This window comes from Ranitomeya variabilis, chromosome 2 (assembly GCF_051348905.1).
Source record: "Ranitomeya variabilis isolate aRanVar5 chromosome 2, aRanVar5.hap1, whole genome shotgun sequence".
Lineage (NCBI taxonomy): Eukaryota > Metazoa > Chordata > Amphibia > Anura > Dendrobatidae > Ranitomeya > Ranitomeya variabilis.
Window position 1 is genome coordinate 1,021,967,274 of NC_135233.1, and position 6,000 is coordinate 1,021,973,273.

Genomic DNA, 6,000 nt, shown 5'->3' on the forward strand with positions numbered 1-6,000 from the left:
CATGGAGTAATGATCTGAGTGGAGATAAATAGGGAATCCAGCCTAGCCCTAAACGAGGGCAGGTGGGGAAGGAATCTCAGAACCAGCAGCTCCACTCACAGCCACCAGAGGAAGTCCACGGACAGAACTCACCGAAGTACCATTCATGACCACAGGAGGGAGTTCGAGAACGGAATTCACAACTGATGAATAACGAGGACACAGGGTTGCAGTCTCTTTACCTCTTTACTGAAGGCTTCAGGATCCGCAATCCAGAGCACTGCTAACAGGGCTGGCTGAGACCGGCCGGTCCGAAGGCACATCCAGAGTTCCCTTTGCAGGTGGAAATCAGTGCCTACCTTCTAGCGCCTGTGTGTTGTAGTACCTCCCTGCTGAGCACCACGGGATAGTCCTCACAACTGTTGTGTCTGTTTCTGATGTTCTTTCTCACAACTCTCGTTTCTGTTCTGATGTTCTTCTCCGTCCCCCAGATGATTTGGCTAGGACGCACCCGTATGACGGGTAGGCCTGGAGTTCTTCTGGGACCCTAGAGTCGCCCCTCTCCCACAATTGCCTCCTATGTCTGCTTAGGTGATTTAGGTGAGACCGCCAACCTAAAGTCAACTGCCCTGCCGCTGTTTGAAGTAATACTTGGAGCCCAATACTTCCTCGGCGTTCCGGCCACCGGCTACACGCCTCAGTAGGATGTTGCCACGATCTTAAGGCACGACTCCTACTGGTTCTATTCTCCTTTGTGCTGCGATCTCGTTTCTCACTTCTCCACAATAAACCTCGCTTCTTATCCTTTCTTAAGATACCGCCGCAATCAGATGCAGGCGCGGTTCCGTAACGATCTATCCTTTTCGCTAGGCCTCTGTCAGGATCCCACCCCTGACAGGGACCCCCCTGTATCCTCCCAAGCAACCCCTTCTCTCACTAGGTGTTGCCTGGGCAAAACCCAGTCAGCTTTCTTCCTAACTTCCTATCCAACCCCCAGTTTTACCAGATTGTGAGGAGTGGCCTAATACATAGAACCCTTTACTCCCCCTGGAGGCCAGAGTGTGAAGTGTAAAGTGTGACTGTGATACCTGGTCAGGTGAACTCCTTAAGTGCCATCAGACGTACCATCATTCCCCTTAGTGGCGGAGCATCAGTACTGCAACGACCAGGACTCTGGGGCGCTGCACTATATTGTGATACCAATAACTGTTTTATTTTTCAGCAGGTGAAGTTGTTAGAGGGCTTGTTTTTTTGTGGGACAAGCTTATGTTTCACTGATATTTTGTGTAAATATGACTTTTTGATCACTTTTATACATTTTTTGATGTAGGCACAACCCCCCCCCCAATATATCTAAAATTACAGTGTTAAACAATTTAGAATTTTTATGGTTTACTCCTTTTGAATAAGAAAATCCCTTTTTTAAATATTTTTTTTTACAAAAAGTTCAGGCCTCAGAGGTCATTGCATATTGTAAGGTCGAGACACTGTGACATCAAGACAAGCAGTGCGACTTTACCACGCACAAGGACCTCCTAGGCCTGGATACAGCCGGAAGCTCTGGAAGTGAAGAGACTGGAGATGCAGCAAGAGACAGTGGAAAGAAGAGGACTGGCCGATGAGCAGCGGGTTGGCTGTGTAAGTGAGCGATGAGGAATTAGGCCGGCGTCACACTCAGCGTATGTAAATACGGTCCGTTTTTTACGGCCGTAATACGCAGAAATGTTCCCAAAATAGTGATCCATATGTCATCCGTAGGCAGGGTGTGGCAGCGTATTTTGCGCATGGCATCCTCCGTATGTAATCCGTATGGCATCCGTACTGCGATATTTTCTCGCAGGCTTGCAAAACCGACATCTAATGGATTTATGTGCTCAAATGTTCGTAAAAACATTTATACAGTATATACATATATGTCATTGAGACACACATATATATATACTGTAACATAGTAACATAGTAACATAGTTAGTAAGGCCGAAAAAAGACATTTGTCCATCCAGTTCAGCCTATATTCCTATATTCCATCATAATAAATCCCCAGATCTACATCCTTCTACAGAACCTTATAATTGTATGATACAATATTGTTCTGCTCCAGGAAGACATCCAGGCCTCTCTTGAACCCCTCGACTGAGTTCGCCATCACCACCTCCTCAGGCAAGCAATTCCAGATTCTCACTGCCCTAACAGTAAAGAATCCTCTTCTATGTTGGTGGAAAAACCTTCTCTCCTCCAGACGCAAAGAATGCCCCCTTGTGCCCGTCACCTTCCTTGGTATAAACAGATCCTCAGCGAGATATTTGTATTGTCCCCTTATATATTTATACATGGTTATTAGATCGCCCCTCAGTCGTCTTTTTTCTAGACTAAATAATCCTAATTTCGCTAATCTATCTGGGTATTGTAGTTCTCCCATCCCCTTTATTAACTTTGTTGCCCTCCTTTGTACTCTCTCTAGTTCCATTATATCCTTCCTGAGCACCGGTGCCCAAAACTGGACACAGTACTCCATGTGCGGTCTAACTAGGGATTTGTACAGAGGCAGTATAATGCTCTCATCATGTATATCCAGACCTCTTTTAATGCACCCCATGATCCTGTTTGCCTTGGCAGCTGCTGCCTGGCACTGGCTGCTCCAGGTAAGTTTATCATTAACTAGGATCCCCAAGTCCTTCTCCTTGTCAGATTTACCCAGTGGTTTCCCGTTCAGTGTGTAATGGTGATATTGATTCCTTCTTCCCATGTGTATAACCTTACATTTATCATTGTTAAACCTCATCTGCCACCTTTCAGCCCAAGTTTCCAACTTATCCAGATCCATCTGTAGCAGAATACTATCTTCTCTTGTATTAACTGCTTTACATAGTTTTGTATCATCTGCAAATATCAATATTTTACTGTGTAAACCTTCTACCAGATCATTAATGAATATGTTGAAGAGAACAGGTCCCAATACCGACCCCTGCGGTACCCCACTGGTCACAGTGACCCAGTTAGAGACTATACCATTTATAACCACCCTCTGCTTTCTATCACTAAGCCAGTTACTAACCCATTTACACACATTTTCCCCCAGACCAAGCATTCTCATTTTGTGTACCAACCTCTTGTGCGGCACAGTATCAAATGCTTTGGAAAAATCGAGATATACCACGTCCAATGACTCACCGTGGTCCAGCCTATAGCTTACCTCTTCATAAAAACTGATTAGATTGGTTTGACATGAGCGATTTCTCATAAACCCATGCTGATATGGAGTTAAACAGTTATTCTCATTGAGATAATCCAGAATAACATCCTTCAGAAACCCTTCAAATATTTTACCAACAGTAGAGGTTAGACTTACTGGCCTATAATTTCCAGGTTCACTTTTAGAGCCCTTTTTGAATATTGGCACCACATTTGCTATGCGCCAGTCCTGCGGAACAGACCCCGTCGCTATAGAGTCCCTAAAAATAAGAAATAATGGTTTATCTATTACATTACTTAGTTCTCTTAGTACTCGTGGGTGTATGCCATCCGGACCCGGAGATTTATCTATTTTAATCTTATTTAGCCGGTTTCGCACTGTATTTATATTTAATTCAGCGCGAGATATGTGAAAAGCCGGTAATTCAATTGCCGGCTTTTCATTTCTCCTTCACAAACCTGACATGATATGAGACATGGTTTACATACAGTAAACCATCTCATATCCCTTTTTTTTTGCATATTCCACACTACTAATGTTAGTAGTGTGTATGTGCAAAATTTGGGCGCTGTAGCTTGTAAAATAAAGGGTTAAATCGCGGAAAAAATTGGCGTGGGCTCCTGTTGTGAATTCCGTTCTCGGACTCCCTCCTGTGGTCATGAATGGTACTTTGGTTAGTTCTGCTCTTGGACTCCCTCTGGTGGCTTTGAGCGGAACTGCTGGTCACTGAGGTTGGTTTTGTCAGCTGCTCTCGTTTATTGCTATGCTGGCTTCCCTATTTAACTCCACTCAGATCGTTACTTCATGTCAGCTGTCAATGTTCCAGTATTGGTTCAGATCTCTCTTGGACTTCTCTGAGGACCTGTCTACTCCAGCAGAAGCTAAGTCTTTGCTAGTTCATTTGTTGTTACTGCTTCCTGAATATATTTCTTAGTACTGCTAATTTCTAGTCCAGCTTGCTATCATGATATTCCCTTGCTAGCTGGAAGCTCTGGGGTGCAGAGTGGCACCTCCACACCGTGAGTCGGTGTGGGGAGTCTTTTTGCTTACTCTGCGTGGTTTTTGTAGTTTTTTGTGCTGACCGCATAGTTCCCTTTTGTATCCTCTGACTATTTAGTGAAGTCTGGCCTCCTTTGCTAAAACCTGTTTCATTCCTGTGTTTGTGACTTTCCTCTTAACTCACAGTCAATATATGTGGGGGGCTGCCTTTACCTTTGGGGAATTTCTCTGAGGCAAGGTTAGGCTTCTATTTCTATCTTTAGGGGTAGTTAGCTCTTAGGCTGTGAAGAGGCGTCTAGGGAGAGTTAGGTATGCTCCACGGCTATTTCTAGTGTGTGTGATAGGAGTAGAGTTTGCGGTCAGCAGAGTTCCCACTTTCCCAGATCTTGTTCCGTTTACTAGCTTACTCATCAGGTCATTCCGGGTGCTCCTAAGCACCAGGTCCATAACAGTACAGCTGGCCAACAAAGTGTTAATGCATCTCAAAAGAGGGATAAGAGAAGTTCTGAACCCATTTTTTTTTCTTTGCAGTGTGTTTTGTCTCTCTTTTCCCCTTAATCTCTGGGTGGTTCAGGACTCAGGTGTAGATATGGATATTCAAGGTCTGTCCTCTTGTGTGGATCATCTCACTGCAAGAGTACAAAGCATTCAAGATTATGTAGTTCAGAATCCGATGTTAGAGCCTAGAATTCCAATTCCTGATTTGTTTTCTGGGGATAGATCTAAGTTTCTGAATTTCAAAAATAATTGTAAACTGTTTCTTGCTTTGAAACCTCGCTCCTCTGGTGACCCCATTCAGCAAGTAAAAATTATTATTTCTTTGTTGCGTGGCGACCCTCAAGACTGGGCATTCTCCCTTGAGCCAGGAGATCCTGCATTGCTTAATGTAGATGCGTTTTTTCTGGCGCTTGGATTGCTTTATGACGAACCGAATTCAGTGGATCAGGCAGAGAAAATCTTGCTAGCTTTGTGTCAGGGTCAGGATGAAGCAGAGATATATTGTCAGAAGTTTAGAAAGTGGTCTGTGCTTACTCAGTGGAATGAGTGTGCCCTGGCAGCAATTTTTAGAAAGGGTCTTTCTGAAGCCCTTAAGGATGTTATGGTGGGATTCCCCACGCCTGCTGGTCTGAATGAATCAATGTCCTTGGCCATCCAAATTGATCAGCGTTTGCGTGAGCGCAAAATTGTGCACCATTTGGCGGTGTCCTCTGAGCAGAAGCCTGAGCTTATGCAATGTGATAGAACTTTGTCCAGAACTGAACGGCAAGAACACAGACGTCAGAATAGGCTGTGTTTTTACTGTGTTGACCCCACTCATGCTATCTCTGATTGTCCTAAATGCACTAAGCGGTTCGCTAGGTCTGTCACCATTGGTACTGTACAGCCTAAATTTCTTTTGTCTGTTACTCTGATTTGCTCTTTGTCATCCTACTCGGTTATGGCATTTGTGGATTCAGGCGCTGCCCTGAATTTGATGGACTTGGAGTTTGCCAGGCGCTGTGGTTTTTTCTTGGAGCCTTTGCAGTATCCTATTCCATTAAGGGGAATTGATGCCACGCCGTTGGCCAAGAATAAACCTCAGTACTGGACTCAGTTGACCATGTGCATGGCTCCTGCACATCAGGAAGATATTCGCTTTTTGGTGTTGCATAATTTGCATGATGTGGTCGTGTTGGGTTTGCCTTGGCTACAGGTTCATAATCCAGTATGGGATTGGAAATCAATGTCTGTGTCTAGTTGGGGTTGTCAAGGGGTATATGGCGATGTTCCGTTGGTGTCAATTTCTGCTTCCACTCCTTCTGAAGTCCCTGAGTTTCTGTCGGATTACC